We start from the raw sequence: 21,308 nt of genomic DNA on the forward strand, positions 1-21,308 counted from the left end.
GTGAGGTGGCTCTAACCTAGTGAGTGGAAAAAGTAGCTTTTAATGTTTTGTAATCACATGTAAGTGTAAAAGCTGAAGGCACCTATCAGGTTTAGAGGAGATAGTGCTATTCAGAGCTAAAATCTGTACAAAAGGGCAAAAATATTTTTCCATCCAGCACTTACAACATGGAACCTATACCTGCCTAATCCACATAATCATCAAAAAATACTTGTCAAAAATCTATCCATCTGTTTAAAGCTGGAGATATTTGACACTTGTAAGCATCCCTTAATTATCTGTCTTAACAACATACACCTCTGCTGAGCTGTGCAAATACAGCAAAAGGTAGGGTTCTGGTGAAACCAGTATTTACACACTATCTCAGTGTTGGAAGTAATTAATCTTCAACTATATGAGGCTCTTTGTGATGTAAAGCAAGTGCTGACACTTTTGTGTAAACATGAAGATTAGCATATTTACAAACTGGTAGATGTTACTTTGATCAGTGGCTGCTTGCACTGGAAAGGCATGCTGGCATGCGGGTTTGCTCTTCATGTGACAAAGACGTCTAATCCTTTTACACTATTCTCAGATCCATATTTAGAATTCTGACTTGTGTTTTTTATATCCACTTGAGCTCACTGTTTGGTTTGTTTAGCAGTGTTCATCCACTCACTCTTTATACTCACTAGTGACTCATTCCAGTTTGTTTTCTTTGTAAAGCAAGCAGTAGAATTCCAAAGTAGTAAATGACCTGGGTGAAAAACCCTTAAACTCCTTTCAATTTAATTACTAAAGCAAATTGGAACCACTTGCAGTCAGAGTTTTTGATGGCCTGTATAAAGATCTTCACTGTTTTCCATCTTGCTAAGTGTGAAAATTAGCCAACCCAGCTCCAGCCTACTTCTAATGCTATTGCATCAAGACTTTTATTTCTGTGTACATTTAAACTCATCTGGAAGACTTTGAAAGAGGCATCCTAGATGCTTGTTTTTGTTCATTGTAATGTAATGGTAAACTGTAAACAATACATAATGCATTTTAGTGCAAATTATAGCTTTATATACTCTAAACTGGTTAGTGATGGGATCTTGTGGTAACAAGATAATGACCTGAACAGGTTAGAACAGGCTGGGTCTTATCTTTTAAGAAGGTTGAAATAATGTTATGACATTGTCAGCATATTGTCTAACATGCTAGGATGTAGCAGCTCATTACTTACGTGCAACCCGTGTGCCTGAGTAACTGATTGCAAGATTGGCCCTTCTAGGTGTACATGCATTGGCAAGACTGAACATGCCAGGCAACAGCAGAACAACAAGAGAGATATGTAGTTGAGGTGGGCCCACGCATGCTTGCAGAGGAAAACTGAGACTGAATCTTTTCGGTGGGTGGGGTACCACTGCTGTTCTCTACTCTGGTGCCTTCATTTGAATGTTGAAAGCAAATCTGCTCAGCCTACCCACAGTTGTCAGAGACACAAGTCTGCTTGGTCTTGGAAGCTTTCCTGCTTTCCTCTGGCAACCTAGAGCTTTGCCTCCATCCCCAGGCACACCTGTTAGCTTGTCAAAGCTGAGGAAACTCCTTCTTACCAACCTACTGTCTTCTAGAAGGTGTGAGGTTAAGCCCAGACTCTTTAGGCATTTGACCTGGCTCTTATCCACACACTAAAACCTCTGATCTGATTTTAGGGCTCTGACTCAGTTTCTATTTGGCAACAACTCCCAGTGATAAATGCACGATTCAGAGATGCAGCTGCCACCCAGCTGTTTGCCCTTATGGCACAACTGGAAAGACTAGTCCAGCATTTTACCAGTGGTTTAAGCTAATATGTTGGTCTATGAGTAGGACACTGAGAGCATCCCCTCCCACCCTGAAGTACAGAGGTGGAGGAGTGCAGCAGGCACATTATGGTGGCAATAACTGGTGAGATTGACTACAACCCTCAGTGGTTGTTGTCTGCCTTGCCCAGAGCTTTGGCTCTCCATGCAAAATGAAAAGTAAGTCTCAGCCATATCTCTAGTGTCTTTCAAATGGATCAGAGTGATATATAATTTCATACACTAAAGGACCTCACCAGCTTTCCAGCCAAACAGGACATCTATGCTCCCAAGGCTGGCCTGAGGCTCTTTGGTGAGATATTAGACATTTTACTCTGTTAAGAAACAGCTGTGAATAATGCATAAGAAAGGCATATAATGATGCCTTGTGTCCTACATTCATTTTTCCAGGGCCAGTGTCCCAGGTGCACCACTGAGGGCAAGGTTAGCATTTTCCCCTTGAAATATCATGGTCTGTAGTCTGCAGTCACACAAATTCAGAGAACGTTTAGTTGCATGGAGATTTCCCCCTTTGTATTTAACGTTTGAATGGTAAAGACAGGATCTGTGTTTTGATTTTTTGTTAAGCAAAGTAAGCCAGTGAAGTGCTCAGAAAAGAAATGGATATATTTTTCTTGTGTTACTTGCAGAGCGTCACACGTATGTTAGATCTATTACTGATTAAAACTCTTGTTAAACTGAGGATCAAAAAGAAAGCTCGACACCTCATTTAGCTCTTTTCATGACTGGATTAGCCTAAACAGAACAACTTGTCTATACTGGAACAGCACAGACACTTAATTTTAAAAATATTTTCCTATCTAGGCAGAGAAACTGTGAATAGAGTATATAAGTAAGTAGGAGGAAAATGTTTTATTTGATTGTGCTGATGAAAAATGAAAAATTATTGGCTGAAATCTTGACTCCACCAAAGTCAATAGAAGTTTTTCTGTGGTTGTCAGTGAAAGCTACTGTATTTCCTATGCATATTTAAGGAACCTTCCCCCAATTACTGCATGTTATATTGTTACTTATTTAAAATGGAATAGCTGGTTGCACATTTATTAACTAAAATAGTGTATTAACTGAGACCTTCCTAAGTATATATTAATCACTGTGGTTTACTAAAAGCTTTCAATATGTCCGGGTTGATTTTAACTTAATAAACGGATTAGAAGATATGTAGTTAATATGCTAAACAAAATGGGATTTTGGTAGTTTTACTCTCAATGCCTTTATTTGTGTCTTCATTTTTTCCACACTGCAAGCGTTCAGCACTTCTGCAACTTAAATGCACAAGCAGACAGTGAACACAAGCAATACTGGAGTATAAGCATGGATCCTCCAGGCTTTCAGTCTGATTCCTTCCTGTTTCTCCTGTGTGTTGCTAAATCAGCGCAATGGAAGAGCCCGTCTCCAAGTTGCTGAGCCTGTGCTGTCTTGCAGGCCAGACCCAAACATACATTAGCATGAACACAAGCAAGGAACGCAGCCTTGGACCGTTGGGATTATAGCCTGACTAGGGGCTGAGAGCATGGAGAAAACTTCTACAAAGACTGCAGAAATGGAATAGAGTCTTGGGACTACAGTGAAGCTGGGAAGTCACAATAGTCCTGGATCACAGGATATGGGGCTGGCAACCTAATTATTCAGCTCTATAAGACTCAGATCCCAACCATGAACATCATATGAACTTTGATATTTTTAATGTTGTCCATGGCTGTGCTGTAGTAGGCAGGACTGACCTTTTTATGCTCTCACAGGTCTTTTTTTTTCTGACAGTTTTATGGGCATAAATAAATAAAAATCTTCATTTTAGGAAAAGTGTGTATCTAGGAATTTTAGGATACTAATTTCATGTTGCCCTAGAGCATTTTCTGCAAATGTTAGCATGCACATACTATTTCTGGTGATTAAAGCAGAGTATTTTGACTTTAAAGTGGCATCTTTTGAATAAAGCTGTCTCCAAATGATTTATGCATGCCATTAGGATTTAGTGCTGGTAGTTGTCCTGGGAAGCCTGATCTGGTCTTTCAAGAGTTGCCTTAGCTTTATCAGTCCATTTACATGTGGTCATATTTCAACCTCCAGGAGCTTTAAAATGTTTAGTACACAGAACACAAATTTAGGCCTGTGTTTGTTTTTATTGGTGGAACCTCTTTCCTTTCTTCAACATTCTCAAATGTTCCCTGGTTTAAGTAGAGTTATCTGAGGTAATCCACTCTTGCCCTTACCAGGGATATTCCACTTTGTTCATAAGTACATAACATAACTCTAGTCCCCAGTGATTTCATTGTGAAATTAAAACCCAGACACTCATCCAGATGTCTTAGAAGATAAGGGCAGGCCTAATCCATATGTCACAGAGGACTTGAGGAGCAGGAATTCACCTATACATCATCACGTTGTTATTAGCCTGGACCATGGCAAGCCCAACACAAACATTTTCCACAGGGCTTGCATTCAGGCTTGGCAGTGTTAAGAAAATACCCTCCAGCAATGTGTTATTTTAGGCTGAAACAAAAGTAGACATGAATGGCAAGAGGAACAGAGAAGTATTGTTTTTATTTTCAATGTGAACCCATAACTTGTGTTAAATGAAAATCTAACCAACTAAGATGTAAATACCATCGTGTTCAAATGAGCTATTGAATACCAACACATTAATTTTGTGATGGAGTACTGATGATTGTCTTAGGCACTGTGGGAAGGGCAATTCAGATAGTAGAAGCCAAAAGATTTATCTGATTAAAACTGATATGATGATTGGTTTTGACAGAGAGAAATCATTTCCATTGCAAAAAAAGAAAGCAACAAAAACATTGTGCATTCATCATTAATATGAACAGTGGTACTGAAATTAGAAACAAAATGTGAGCCTGTGAAAAGAGGCAAATTTTGCCTCTATTTTTCTCAGTTCTGCCACAGAAATCACGCCCAAGCTGCCATAACGGTTTTGTAAAATCCACTTAGGGTAGGGACTAGAACCCATCTCTCCAAGACGTGACCTCACCTGCACAGGCATTTCTGTCTGTTCCTGCTTTCACTTTCTGCTTCTCCATCTTGGGAGCACTCCCAGAAGTGAGTAGAGAGATGTTACAGGAAAACGATGAGGCTGAGATTGTGATTAGGACTGGTTTGGATTCAGCTCCTTTCTGTGCCACAGACGTTCTGCTTGGCCACGGCATGCTCTGTTTTTAACAAAATTCACCCTGGTGCCAAGAGCCAGCTAGAGGTTTGGATGCCATCTGATGCTGGGAGACAAACAAGGCTTACCCACTGGTTGAAAATTGTACAAGTATATTTAGAAAACTTTAATGGCATGTAAGCTTTGTGATGTCCTTCAGCAGAGGGCTGAACTTCTTGTTTATAGTCAGTGTCTCAGTGCTCCCTCCCGCCAAGCAGGAAAACTGCAAGGTTAATCTCATTAACATTTACAAAATCCTACCGTAATGTAAGGAACACATAAGTGTATGTCTATTAGAAGGAAAGTGTACAGAGTTCAAATGAGCTGCCCAGAGTTTATGCACTTACTAAATAGTCTGAGTCTCACAAGCATGAAAAAGTGCCCTGGAAAAATTTTCAGAAACAAAGAATATGCTTTATTAACAAATTCTGAGGGTTGTTTTTTGTTGTTGTTGTTGTCCAGGTTTTGTTTTTTTTTTTAATATAAGTATCAACTGTAAATTCATGCAAAGGTATTCATGAAAATCAAGACTAGAAGAAAGAGATTCAGAAAAATGGCAGGACAGAGTAACACTTTTTAAAATGGAATGTGGGGTAGGTTTTTTTTTTTTTCGGCAAACGATCCAGATTACCCTAACAGAAAGCAGAGACACATTTCAGCTGGGGTCTCTTTGTGCACAATGCAATGGCAAAGCAGTTCAAGACCAGTTCATCTGTGTGAAAATATGACCCTGTATGAGGCTGGAGGTCAATGAAACCACTGTTGGTCTGCTTAGGGCATGCTGGTCACTGCTTTGGGGTCACTTTGATTTATGTGCTTGGATTTTCCACTTCCAGAAGAATAAAATATGGGTGACTGTCTCTCAGTTGACTCTCATCTGTTGTTGTAGGCATGCATTTTTCTCAGAACTGGGCACTATATGAAAAAGGCTGATAAATTTAATGTAAGGATATAATTTTATGGAAGATTAATGTATTCTCGGTCATAATTAGAAAAATCTCTGGGAACCATGGCTTTGTTTTCTGATTTCTTTTAAGTAATATAAGAGCTTGCCATCTCTCTCTGGTACTTAAATGCCTCCTCATTGTGGTTTGAGTGTTTCACACTTTTTATGGATTTACTTTTAAGATGCTTATGTGAAGGATAGAATTAATGGTAACACCATTTAATGGATGGGATAGTTGAGGCAGAGCCAGACTCAGCGATAAATGAAATCTGTAGCAAACCAGAAAGTTAATAATTGTTTACTGCTCTAACTCCCCCTATCTAACTTCAAAAGCAAAATTAATAGAAGCTTTAAATTCACTTTCTTAGTGCAAAAATTACCACTGCTTCTCTGCTGAGACATCCTGGGAGTGTTGCCATAAGTGGTCACAACTCCACAGAGAATTTGGGGTACAATCTTGAGTACCTCTTGAAGTTTGGCAGGGACTTCCAGGCCTTCATGACGACTTTGTGGAGTCTGGCGGGAATTGGTACTAAATACCTTCTTCCTGTTGTGCAGCTCAGCATGCCAAGAGAGGTGGAGATCCAGAGCTCTGCTGGAGGCATCAGGAGGCACAACACAACCTCTCTCTGACACAAGGGAGATGGGACAAACAACCGACACCAAAAAATTTATTCCCTTGATCGCTTCATATCATTAATTTCAGTGGAATTAACACAGGGGGAATCTGAGTCAATATATCTGTATTTTTTCTTCCTGGTTCCTTTGTCACTTGTCGTTCCATTGGTGAAAACAGTCTTTCCCTATAATGATTGCTATTCTAAATACTTCTATCAATCAAGACTCCTTAATTTGTCCTGTAGGACTCTTTAACCCCTTCAAACTTTCAAAAATACCTGTTAATGAAGGTCACTGCCACCTGCTTTACATGTGACTGCTGAGAGCCAGCCGTTCAGAGCAGACGTCTATGAGGATGTGTAGCTTGGAACTCAAGAACCACTGCTTGCCCAGTGTATCGGAAAGTATGTTTTTATTAATGCTGACAAAATTTTGCCTTGTTCTTTCTCTACTCTCTGATTAAGTAAATTTAAAAATATACCTGTGCCTTGACTTGTTTCGTTTCATAAATGTTAGTTCAGCTAATTTTGTGGCTACAAAGGAAAATATGTTACCTATGGAGGATGGGAAGAACAGGGGTAAATACTGCAGAAGTGTAACATAGTCCTTTGTTATTAATACCTTACTTCAGATGAGCTACTTAGGGTTGTATCTGTAGAAGTGTTCAAAATACATGAATGAGTGACTGAGAAAATATGAAAAGTCATTTTGTTCATATATATACACATTATTTTCACTGACACTTCCATTTTTCAACCTAAATATCAGTTTAGAAACAGAATTTGAACATGACTGAACACACAACACATCTGTGACTGTGCTGTAACTTCCCTATTGTCCTTCTAGTACCATTTGTTAGGGAGTTTTACAAAACCCCAAAACACAGGCTTTTGTGTTGTCTATGAACAAAACATGGGTCTGGAGAGGCTGCGATTATGAAATGTTCAACATGCTTCTCAGCACTAGAATAACTGCTTCACAAGCCTTCTTCAAGACATCCTTAAGGCTGTTTAATACCCTCTTAGTTGTCATTTCTGTCAGCACTCAGCACTGTGAAGACTTGCTGAACTAAACCACATTAGCAGGTCTTTACAATTATTTGTAAATGTTGGGATACTCAGAAGATTAGTGCACTGGTACATTGCCTTTGGTGCCTGAGGGGAGCATGAATTATATCTTATCTGCAGGAATAGCACTGAGGAGCCAGACCATCTTATGAGATGCTGTGGTGCTCAACCCACTTCCAATCCCATGACTGGGATTGTCAGGGTGCAATTTATATCAGTGAGCAGAATGGACTCATCCTCTAACATTAGAGTTTCTCATGAATCTAATGCATGGAAAATGGATTTCTTTTCTTAAATGGATAAAAATATCTTCTCATCTGAAACCTTAAACTGATGACATTTCAGAATTCCATTTGGACTGATGGAAAAACAGATGATCTGTTTTTTTAAAAACTCTTTCTGATAGCTGGTACGTCTTGTCTATATCGTTCGTTGAAGTATTACTGACACAAAGCATTTCAAACTTTTGACTATATATCTGACTCCAGTAAGGTTTGCCTATAATTTTCTGTATTAAACTAAGGAAAACTACTGTCTTCTGAAACTTATTAGTCCAGGATTGTCAGGACTGGAATCTGGAAGTTAGATTCCTAGAATTTCAAAGAAGTTGTCCAGTTTTCAAAAGCACTGAGCAACCTCTGCATGCCATAGAAATTGTCTAGGATTGAGAGCTCTGGGTAAAGGTCAGACTGGTTGTTTTGTAACCTAAATTTAAGCTCCTATGTACTAAAAATGCCAAGGAAGAAATATCCCATAAGCCAGTTCTTTAAAAAGAGACATACTTTTAACAACTGCTTAATTGAAAGCAAAGCTTATTTTCAATAAGATAGGAACATATTTATGCTTGTGGTTATGCCATCTGTGTAACTTCCAACTTAAAATTATGTCAATTATTGCATAAATCTATTGGCCAATGAGCCATTTACACTGGCTTCTAAAGTAGAAAAAATGTGTTTTATTCTCTATAGCTATATATCTATTTGTCTATTGTCTGTCTGCTACTGGGGGCTGCTGAGAGACCTCCTGGTGTACCTTACGGATCTGGCAATGGGAAAGACTGTCCGTCATGAAAACACTCTCAGATGATCTGTGCCAGGGCATTGCAACAGGAGGCTGCAGGGAGCTTCCATCTGACTGTAACATGAGAAACTCTCAATGCTGTGTGCATTGCCTGTGATGGAGGCTGAAAACTAAGGGCATTATCTAACCAAAGAGCCTCAGCGATAGAGGCTGCACTTGAGACCGCAGCTCCTAATTCATTCCAGGCTAAGCATAAAGTCTTCTTACCTGTAACGGGTGTGAAACTCTGCCTCGCTTCTGCCTTGGGTTTTGCCGTGGCAGTTGGTGAAGGTGGATTTCATCACTGGATGGTGTACCCTGACATGGGCATCGGAGAGTGTCAGCTGTGCTGGAGCACTGAAACCATGAGAAGGGCAGCAACCTGGAGGATATCATGTGTGGTAGAGGGAGGAGGCACCTGGGAGGGAGTGGAGACAGAGAGAATCACTTCTCCATGCAACTGCTGCCTAAAAAGGGGTCCCTTGAGTGGCAAAAGTGTTTTAATATGTAAGCTCCAATTTTCATCTCTGTATTTGCTTATGTTTGGATTTGTTTATTTATGCTTTATTATGTGAAACATGGTAGAGGAAGATGGTTTGTTCTCAGTTAGGGTAATTATAATACAGAATCAGAATATAATTTGGATCAGAAGGGGCCTCAGGAGATCCTGAGTCTTTTGGAGCAGAAAGGGATGCCCATGTTGCTCAGGGCTTGATCCAGCAGGCCATGGAAACCGCCACAGATGGAGACTTCACAGCCTCTCAGAGGACACTGTGCCCTGCCTGGCTGTCTCTGGGGGAAAAGTTTCTTCTACTGGCAGCCCTGGGAAAAAGACCAAGTCCTGACAGGGCATGCTGGTCATGCTGTTATAAGCCAGTGCTAATGCTCTTGAGTCCCTTTACCTGTTTCCATCTGAGAGTCACTCCTGTTCAGCTGATGCAGTTATTGCTACAAGGCAAGTACTGACTGTATGACCGTAATTCCCAGAAAGAGTGTATGCCTTCCATTTTTCTCTTCTTTTTCATTAAATTGTTAATAAAGTCATTAAGATACCAGAATAAAATTTATATTGGGGGGAGATCCACAGGCACTGAGGTGCATTTTCAAAATCACACAAGCACAGGTTAATGTTCCATTTTCATGTCTCACGCTCTGGTTTCCCAGTGTGCTTGCTTCTGTGCAACATTAGAATGGCTGCACTTAGAGATCACTCAACCCTTTTTTTTAAAAAAAGAAATTGAATAACACTGGCATTTCGACTGATATTTCCTCTCTCAATAAAAACCAGGTCTGCTGTTTTAAAGGGTTTGAGTAAACTACTACAGGCCAATAACAAGTGCTGCGATTTTGTAACTGGGGAAAATTTCACTCATTGCAGCACTATGACCCCTGTGAAATCAATGACACTGCATCAGGGTAGAAAAAGGTTTGTCCCAGTGATTTTAAAATGCCAAACATGTCTCTGTGAAGGCTGGTGGCTGACCTGGCTAGTTTTCTGAAGCAAGTTTGTGTTGTTTCCTGGCTCTCTTCAGGAAAGGAACTGTAATTAACAGAGCTGGTTCCCCAAACTGGTTCGAAGGAAATATATAGACTGATGTGAATTAAAAAAAAGAAAATAGTGTTTTTGTATTTAAATGAAAGGCAGAGAGACCAAGTCTGCTAATCCTAATGTTCTGGCTGCTTTACAGATTTTATTGCACAAGTTAAAGGTATGTTTCTTTTCTCTTTGTGGTGCTGGTTGTGTTGGTAAGGAAACCAACACAAAATTCACCCCAGGTAAAGTTATAAACGGGGCATGTTTATTCAGAAATGCGCTCCTTCCAAGCAGAATGTACTTGCCTGACCTATATTTACCTGTAAGAAACTTACTCAAATTTTCTGAACCAGAAGGAGAACTGTTAACCCGAAGCCAGGACTGAAAAGCACCAGCCATCCAGTGACTGCTTGCTGGGAGCGTGATTTTGCACAGCTGGCCCAGGGTTGGCACTCAAACCAGTTGGGGTCATTTCTCACCAGGTCTATGGGGTGCTTCCTGCTGCAGTAGGATGGCTTTTGTGTCCTGTTTAGTTTTGCCTTGCAGAATTGTTGAGTTTGTCCATTCAAGCTCTGTGTTTGATATCCTCTACAAACTCCCCAGCTCCTGGAGTCATTTGAGAAGCTTAGCTATTACTAGAAGTTTTTATGTTTTGTAGGGATAAAGGAAAGCTTCTAAGCACGAATTTCAAACACAAACTTCATTAACAAATAAAACGAACCTTTACATTCATTGAGTTTTAGCATCTCCTAGTTTTCTAGAGCATCATTTCTGACTTGTGACTGTTTGAGGTCAGCAGCGCTGCCGCTGACTCTGTGTATTAGGGCTGCATTTATGGTGCTTGGTTTACCATATTCCTGTGAGACTTATTTCCACTCTGTGCATTTAGCTATGGCCTGGGCAAAGCAAGAGAAGCTATTTTTGACTAATGTTTTTTCTTTCCCATTACTTTAGCCTCAACCTTTCTATCTTTTAGTACACTAATTTGGCTATTATTCTGAAAAACACATTAGCTGCTGAGCATAATTATTGGTGATAAGTTGTACGAACCACTGGACAGGTATGTACAAATTGACACTGAATGGACTGGAGGGATATTTTGACCGTAGCAGGTAAAGTATTAGAATGAAAATTAGAACATCCGGTAATTTTGAATCTGAATGACATTTTGTGAATGTTTACTTTGCACATACTTTTCAAAAATTTTCTCTGGCATCACACATATGTTGTCTCTTCTTAAAAACAGAAGTGGAATTTAAAGCTTTCTGTGAATTTTGGAAACAAAAAAGTTTTTATTAATATTGTGAGGGACCTTGGTTAGAGCTGTTATGGAAAGTAACAGGTGACATTTGAAGGCCAGTGCTGTCAGATCCTACTAGACGGTCGCCAGTTTTGTCAGAGGACACAATTTTACTGACTTCTACTTAAATTTTCCATTTCTGATTAATACAAAGCTAGGTACCAATTTCTGGATCTTGGCCAAAGATTCTGAAGTTTTGTAAATTATATTTTACAAGTTTTATAAAAAAGAAAAGACAAGAACTCGTTTCTACATCCAGGTAAATATGTGACTGTAGTAGTATTAGAAGGATTCCTGAAGTGTTTTCCTTCACACGCACAGAAGTCCCAGAAGTATAAGGTACTAAAGAACCACACCTCAGAAGATCTAAGGTAATTTTGTTGTTTGTGCTATGCTGGAATTTTTTTTGTCTCACAAGTGTTTGTCTAATAGGGCATGGTTGAAATGACCCTCTTAAAATCTACCGTTAAAACTCGAAATGACAGAAGCCTGAATCATGCAAGCAAAAGGGCATTACCTTGGATTTAAGTGCTTGAGTCTCTTGGCACAGGCAGAATACCCAGAAAATTGAGTTTTAATCAGTAGAAATGCTCCCAAATTCTACAGGTGTGTTGCTGTAGACCACAGTCTGAACATGTCTCCCTTCTTTCCTACCTGACAGTAGACTCATACTGGAACATGTCCAGTGCTTTAATGAATTACGAACCTATAAAATATTTCTTTCCTTCTGCCTGTGGTAACTGCTTTTTAACCTGGCAGTGAGACTGGGTACAAATAGGCACTTGAGACTGACTCATGGGGAAATATGCTGTGCATGGAAGCAGGGGCAGCGCCATGTCCACTACACCTTGGCCATGTACATGAATGCGATGCCAAAGGATGGAGAGAACTTCCATGGGTGTGCTTGATGCCAAGCACATGTGTGGGAGCTTCTTGCCAGAGCAGGTAGGCAAGAATAACCTCAGCTGGAGCAGGGGAGAGGGCTTAGGGCAGGGTCAGGCAAGGAAAGGCATTCCTGGCATTTCTGCTCTGTGCTGCACGGGGAGAGTGGTGCCAAACAACACATGTGCCGTTGGCATCTCCAGTTACTTCTGCTTCTGTAAGTCAGGAACCATTCCACTGAAGCCAATGGCACCTCATTAACGTTAAACTGATGTGAATAAAAGGCGACTGGGACATATATGTTTCCATACCTTTATACTGCTGGGTCTGATTCTACTTTTGCTCACACTGGTTTGATATTGATACAGCTCCTCTGGCTTCCATGACATGAATCAGTATTTAACCTGGGTCAGCAAGATCTCAATCAGCTTAATTTACTTCAAAAATGTGTGCCTGGAGCTGGTGGGAAAGGATGGGTCTGTAAAAGAACAGAAGATGGGAAGTAAGAATAGGAAAGGGATCAAGAAACAGCTCAATGATGGAGCTTTATATTTCTTGTCCTTGTTTGCCTACAGTTTGTTGCTTTTGTCAGTGAAAAATGGGAGAGATGAAAGAAGGGAATGCCTCTTGAGTTAGTGGTTGTCTTCAGGCTGAGTGAAGCCCTAGGGTAGAAGCATGTTAGTCCTCCCTCCTTCCCTCCTTTCAGCTGTTCTGTGAGTTGGGAAAAAAAAACCACCACCAAAAAACCAAAAATCCCATCTTTTTTTGAATACAAAATAGGAAAGAACTGCAAGGAAACAGGGCAGATTATTTTTTCTAGTTTGCCTTAAGGTTTCCTGGAATTTTTGCTACTGTACATTTATTTTAAGTAACCCTATCTGTTTAAATACATGCTGATCTTCGGTTGCTCTAAGATCAGAATCAGCCCCGAAGAATGCCTTTTGCTTGCAGTCATTTTTGTATTGTCAGTTCTTCCTCCTCACCCCCCACCACGCTGACCTCCGTGGTATCAGGTGACAGTAGGATAAACAGCAACATATGTGGTCCTGGGCAGAAAGCAGGTTATGATCCAAACCCATACAGAAATTGTGATCTGTTGTCAGCCTCCTCAAGGATGACTAAGCAATCTGTTTCCAAATGAAGGTAGATATAAGATAAATTATTTGACTGCTATTATATTTTTCTTGGCATTAATCATACTCTATTACTGTTTTGTGGCTTTGTCACCACCAATTATGAACTAAAATAACATAATCTGCTGCAAAGTGTCATGATCCAAAACTCCTATGCCTTTTCACAGTGACACTGTAAATAAATAAAATCAACTCCAATGATTCATTAATGCATGTTTAATAAGACATCGCAAAGTTAAATCAGGCACTTAGAGAGGGTGTTTGGAAATAAATGCTCAATCTTTCAGTGTCTAACCCAGATGAACTGCCTCCTTAATTTTGCTGAAACAATATGTGCAGCTAAAGGTTTGCTAGAGCTCTGGAAAGTTTTTTGTTGTGCACACTATTTCAATATTCTGTGGAACTGTCATCATTATGTACCCAAAATGAAAACAAATCTTCTGTAGTGGAACTTAGGATGTTATGCAATAAACTGAAATTTATTGTTTAATCCCCCAACCAAGTTATTGCACAACAAATGGAATTAATTAAGATATTTTGTTGGCTGTCTCAATTTCATAACAAGCATATTTTTATTTGAGAAATGTGTGTATATCATGAAAATATTTCAAGGAAGATAAATTACTCAAATAGAGCAGCTTTGTTGTAAATCATACTGCAATTTTTTTCTTAAATGTAATTTAAATAAGTATCATTTCTTAGAACTGGTAAAATACTGAAAACATTTTAAAAAGATAAAATTATTTACTTTTTTAATGTCTAGACTATATGTAAGCCATTGCTAATTAATACTGCCCTTTCTGGTGGCTTTGCAACAGGCATAACTCAAACAAACCAATTATAAATGATTTTTCAATGTAAACTTTTAACAGCATAGCCTAAGGGCTTGCTCAACATGAAAGTACAATTTAGAAAACATAAGTTTTAACCAAGGTCAGGATATATCAGGCGATGATGGATGTACATGTAAAAACATCTGACTGCGGAATGACAACGTTTTCTTCAAGACTAAGCAAAGTGGTGGTGGCAGTGATAAGTAGAATGAAAAATAGCCTTGAATGAACTAGCCAGAAAGTTTGGGTTTGAGTCTGGGTTACTGGGTTTGGTTTGTTTGGGTTTGTGGTTTTTTTTTTTTTTTGTGTGTGTGTTTTGGTTTTCTTTGGAGTTTTGCAAATCAGAGTTCCAGGGATGCTGCAAGCAATATAGTCTGAGTTTTAGACCTATTTTCTACACCAGGCCCATGAGAAAGTCAGAGCTTTCAACATTATCTGTTGTCTTGTGTCTCAGGGAGAAATTATCCCCCTTTCTTTCTTTTCCTAGCTGCTAAAGCAGAGCTCTCCACCATGGGACTGCACTGCATGTCCTCCTCCACCTGCACATGGTGTGGCACTGACTGCTGTTGGTGGCACAGCTCATCTGGCTTTAAGTTTCCAGCTATTGAATGGAAAACGTCATGGCTCTGCAATGCAAAGCACTGATCTAGTATATCTGAACACCACAGGTTTAAGCTTGTTCGCCATTTTGGAGGGGGAAAATCTGGGGAGATCTGTGTTTGAATAGGTCTATGCTGCCTTTAAGACTGTTCATCCTTATTGCCTGTCTTTCAACACCCTGAGTGAAGCTGGCACAAGCTCTCATCTTGTGCTGTACCTAATTTGGCAGAAGCAGTCACATGTCCATAGTGTGATCTGTATCAGATTTGTACGGCTGAGTCATCTGGTATCAATTCTTGTGGAGTGAAGGCTCCATAGCTGCAGACCCTCACATGTTCCCAAGCTCCCGCTCCCATCTTGTAACCTATTTATCACAGTTCTGCCATAGCCTTGCTCCTCTGCCATCTCCCCAGCTCACCCAACACCTTCTGTACCTCAGGAACATCTTTTCCCAGATACAGAAGTCACCTCATCCTGAACTCAGCAGTACAGTAAGTCACACAATCTTTGTAAATGATTCCTGAGCCGCTCACTCTTTTCTTTAGACAGCATAAGAAATCAGAGCTTGTCAATATGTCCCTTCTTCTACTTTGAAAAGTCCATAAGTTTGCCTCTCTTCACACATGGTGTCTCCACAACCTCTTCCAAAAAGGTTAGAGAAAATTGTTTCTCATCAAGCCACTTCCTTCTCAGCTGAAAACCGTTGTCCTGGTAATCAACACACCACCCGCTGTGACCGTGCCTGGCTCCTCCACCCACAAGATGTAATGAAAGACATCCGAAGATGTAACCATGGTTTCACAAAATGTGGATGGGAACTATACATTGGAGCCAGGTCACCAGGTTATCAGACAAGCTTTTACTGGAGGTTTGTCATTTTGTTGAAGTAAAAGCTAATTTTGCTGATAAAGTAAAGGCTAATTATTTTTATTTTTAATAAAACACTGCTGCCTTCTATATTTGTTAGAATTCCAACCTTGTTGACCAAACAGTGTACGTATACAGTTGGTGCAACACAATGGATGCTACTGGGAAAAACAAAAAATTACAGCCTAGTTGAATTGTTAACATGTATAACTTCTGCTATGATACTGATTTGTTCTCTCTTCTTGTGATCAAAGTCATTCCACTGATGCAGTCTCCCCTCTTTTTTTCTTGTCATCTATAATGACATTGAACGGATTAATAATCGTACATTTTATCCAGTATCTTGTCTTGATGACAGGGCATTGTTTAATGAGAGCATAATCAGTGTCCTGGCTTTTTGGGAGAGCTAAGGCAGTGCTTGCAGTGGAAATCATTGAAAATAAACATGTGGGAGCTTAAGCGCTCTTTAATAACTCCTTCTGCTTGTTTGGTTAGCAACTTTGATGATTTTTGTCCATTGTGCCTGGCTCTGCTGCCGTAGAGGCATGGTTATTTATGGTGCCAGAGGAGGTTATGATCTCTTTATATAAACTAGGGGACAGAGGTAGAATATAGTAAATTCTGAGTCATAGTAAGCGTTTTAGTTTTGCAGCTTTAAGGCCAAAACCAAACATCCACAAACAAGAAGAATAGGATGGATATTTTTCTCCTCAAGTTTTAAACCATTAAGAAATAACTGTTGATATCATTAGTGTTAACCATTAGATCAAGAATTAGCCATTAGACTATAGTAGAATTAGGATACTGCTGCGCTAAGTATCTAGAAACACTATGGCTTTGTTACATAGGCACACTTTGTTCTGTCTGTAGCTTTTATTTCTACTTAGGTATTTATATTTGCTAATGGCAAGATGATGTTACAAAATGGCGCTGCCTGTGTGTTGGAAACAATTGCTCCATTATTTGCTTCTCAGAGGTGCTATGGGGTTGATGTACTTGTATGGAGCTTGATCTGAAACAATGGGTTTAAAAAGATCTCAGCTGGGTAAGATGTATACGCCTTGCAGCATTGCAGTCCTCGAGTGTTATGACTTTTGCAGTGCTCATGAAATTTTTTAGCGAGCACTTGGCTGACTTTTGTCCCCCTGCAGTGTCCTGGACTGCTTGCCCTCCCAGGGAACATGGACAGTTTCCGTGGGACCTCTGGGAAAGGCTCAGCCTCATCACAGCAGAGAGCACTAGCTCAAAACCCACTTTTCCTGCTCTAACAGGAATCTGCAGAAGCTTTGCTTTGCAGTGTGTGATGGCTGCAGCATTTCCTGCACCACAGCTCAGCTGGGGCAAGGTGGGGGGGAAGTGATAATCCCCTTCACGCCAGTGTTTAGCACCTACCTGGCAGTGCGCACTGTGTGCGCTGGGGGATTAGCACAGGGGACAGAGCTACACTGCCCAGAAACTTTGCCATCAGTGAAATGAAACATCACTATAAATTAGGAAAGAGTGTGAGAGTGTCTATTGACATATACTTAGACAAATCCTTGGAGCTTGACTGATGCTCAGGGTGCCAACATTTGCCCTGGGAGCTGGTCCAAGGCGCTGGAGCACCAGAAAGTACCACAGAATTAGTGCTTCAATACCCAGTGCCACATTGCACAGCTGTGGCACAGTGACAGGCCGCTCTCAGCTAATTTTTGGGGTACTTTGACTCCAGTCCCAACTCAGACAGTGAATACACCACTCAGCATAAACCTTCCCTTGGGAGGCATCCTCTCCTGTAAATGCATTGGTGAAGGACAGTGCACAATATTCCCTAGACCATATTAACAAGAGAAGCAGTTTTCCCTCAGACCTTCAGATAACCAAAGCATTATCAGGCAGCCTGGAATGCACTCTATCCTCTTGCATTTCATGAGTGATTCAGATTTTTGAATAATATATTTAATTTGTAACACGTATGTGGTAATTTGGCAGATATTTGAGTAGGACATTTCCTTTTCTTGTTACTGGTAGTTCTTGAAATGATGAAAATTTATTCTTTCTCAACTGAACTACATGGGGAAGAGTAGGAAGAGCTCAGGTTGTGGGTAGCGGGACTGCGGGGGCCAGCAGCAAGTTCAACAAAAATATATATTAATGTGGAACGTATGGGAGGGATTTTTTTCCTTTTCTGACCCATTTTATTTTTCAGTGACAGAAGATGCCTTTGAAAGAAGAGAGTAGTATTTTTTGAACAGACTCGCTTTTCTCCTCAAAACCTTAACGTTACAGGTGGGTCAATTTAGCTGGCTGTTTTACATGCTTCCACAGGGCCTGTTGGGGAGGGGGAATGGTCTGAGATGAGTTTTGCTCCTGCCACCCCAGCAGCAATGAAGGGCTCCTGCCTTCCTTACCTCCTTTGTTTTTTATATGCTATTATTTAAAATTTTAATATTTTAATTCATTATATATTTTACTTAGTATCTAATTAAATTAATTAATCTACTAGCTAAAATTATTATCTAATTTTATTTATTGTATTCTCTGATATAATGTATATTATTTTGTTTTTATAAATCTTATTTCTTTTTTTTTCAGATGGTTGGAAATTGTCAAAATATGAGGAAATACCCAGAAACAAATATCTAGGGCACCCCACAAGTGTCATTAGTCCACCACTGACTTCATGTTCTTTTAACAAGACTTGCTGATTCAAGGGTAGCCTAGAAGGGTTAGCCTAGATGTTGCTCCTCATGCCGACACACACAAATACACAAGTGCATGTGCACACACACACAGAAGCATAACCGTGCCTGAAGTCCAGAAAGCCCAACAATGTCTGGAGGCTAGAACGAAGACCTAACCATCACCTACCCCAGCGCTGTCCCTGTTGTGCAATGGTAGGTCATTACATCAGCATACTTTTAGTCTGCCAACACGAACCCACATCTCAGGCCCTGCTGTCCTGACAACCACTTGTCTTCCTCTCTACTTGGTCATTTGCACTGCCTTGGTACTTTAACCCCACTTTTTGCCTATCTGTGTCAGTGGTACTTGCACAACATCTACTCCGAGATGCCTTGCAAGGAAATGTCCTGTGAATCAACGTGTGGTTTGCAGAATGAATTCCCTAATGACACTCTCATTAATAGTTCTTGCTGCCAAATGCTGTTTGCTTTTGCTTTCAGAACTGTCTGCATCAATAACGAGTACCTCCACTTAGAAATTGTTTACACGAAGTATTGTGCTCATGCCACCACCACAGACAGCAGCTCCAGACTGGGTAAGAGGCAGACCCTGCAATGAATTCACAGAGCAGCTCAGCTGCTGCAGATGCTGGGATATTCCATCAGCAGTGCACCCATGCCCAAAGGTGAGGCTGTGTGGCAAAGGGATTACAGCAGAGTTTCCCAGCAGCACGTTTGCTTCCTTCCTGTAATTCAGGCATGTTAAGGGCTAAAGTCTTCAGGACAAATTAAGTGCAAACGGATGTTATCAATACATTGCGTCCAGGAGGAGATCTAACAGGTTTTTTTCATCTTTGAGGTGATATATCTCCCTGGATGTTAGCAGTGGGGACACACGGGAGGGCACGATGACATTAGGCAAGACCAGTAGCAATCGTCAGCAAAAGCAAATGCCAGACAACAAATCTCTCCACAGGATGCTTCTACGGAGAGCTATGAATTTCCATACCCTCTTGGCTGTCCTGCCTGAGTTGATAAGTGCGGGTGTACTTCACAGCAAAAAAAGTCCTGGGAAAAACAGAACTATTTCTTGTGATAAAGGCTGGCTGCACAGTTCATGAAGATGAGCTTGTCAGGGATGCTGCTGCACTCAGGCTGAACCTGTGGGAAGTGTGCCTGTTCATAATAAATGTTATGTGTATTTATTAGGCAGTCATTGTGCTTTGCAAGGAGGGAGTCACAGAAATAATTAGTTAAGAGCGTGAGGTTTTGGCACAGATTCCCTTTCTCAAGTAGCTGTGATGTTCATATATAAAAAAATTTATTTGGCATCTAGACAGGATTTCAGCATGCTTATGGTTATGGAAATCAGCTATGGGCATGGAGGAAATCTGTATATTGATTCATAAACTGACTTGACGACTTGTTCATGCTTTAATGTTTTCATGGGCTTTTACCCAAAATAAAAATGTCAGTAGGTACCACTTGACTGTGCTACAGCACTATCTAAAATGGTGGGAAAAATGCAGGGAAGAAAAGGGATTTCCTGTTAGATAGAAGTCCTTCCTGTCTGTGCTAATTATTTTTTCCCTTAAAGAAGGGTCTTTTTGTCATTGCCCTTGCTTATTGTGTTAAAATGTGTACCTATATAACACCAAGAGAAAAATGGTTTCCTATGAAAGACCCCCAGTCTCATGGACATTTCTTCTTCCGCAAGAGCTCAGGGAAGCCAGTCCTCCTTCTACTCACACAGCCATGTGCCAATACTGCTAGAACTGTCATGACTGCATGTATGTAATAGTACGGGAATAGCTTTACTTTGGTATTGTGTAGTAGGGCAAAATACAGCAATACTTGCAGACCCTTTTTTTTTTTTTCTCTTGATCAGACTGGCTAGGGGGTGTTTAGTCAGCATCAGCACTGACCCAAGACTGCTTTTCACTAGGAAAAACACCTACTAATACACTGACTCCTCATGAACATGTTTCTCTGCAGGTTTAAAATCTTAATCCCTGAATAATACCTCTGCTTGCCTCATGGTTTTCTTTGGAGACCTTCCAGTGCTGACCAGTCTTGACCCTATTTGGCTTAAGGTATGTGGGCTCGGAACAGAGGTAGTATGGCTGCTGGCCATTATTAAAATGAACAGAAACTATGTCATGTATAATTTCATCTAAGATCCAGTGTGATAACAATATGTGACCAAATACTAATCTCATTTGCAACAGTTATGCTTCCGCTGTGACTTCAGAAGAAATCAATGGGTATAATATAAGATGAGTCACAACGTATACACTGTGCCATAGCAAAGCAGAATTTTCATCATAAATAATGGCTCTTTTGGCAAGACACAGGAAAAAAAGCCTGAAAATCTATACTGTATTGAACCACACAGTTCAGGAAAGAGGCCTTATACATAACAGTACATTTTTGAACATGCAGGTTGTTCCTTGTGGACTAAATTGTCTCTTAAGACAGTTGGTTACTCATTTTCACAAAACTTCTGCAAGCTTTTTCCATGACTGGGAAGACCTCTGGGACCTTGTTTGAAACTACTGTGTTTGGACACCACCTTACACGCTGAAAACACTCATGGAGAAACCAGGGAGAGGTCTCATGGTGTCTCAGGTAGACTGCTAGAAACATGGAGACATTTTCATAACCTCAGGAAGAGACAAGAAGGCCATTTTGTCATTTGGTAGTTGGCTTCTTGCAGCTTATTAAAATACTTTGCCAAATTTGTGGCTAATGAGTGATTTAAGTGTAGTTTGAAGAAAGCTTTTGTTTCCTTGAATTGCTATTTTAAGAAAGATCCCT

This window comes from Phalacrocorax aristotelis, chromosome 8 (genome assembly GCF_949628215.1).
Source record: "Phalacrocorax aristotelis chromosome 8, bGulAri2.1, whole genome shotgun sequence".
In the NCBI taxonomy this organism is placed as follows: Eukaryota; Metazoa; Chordata; class Aves; order Suliformes; family Phalacrocoracidae; genus Phalacrocorax; species Phalacrocorax aristotelis.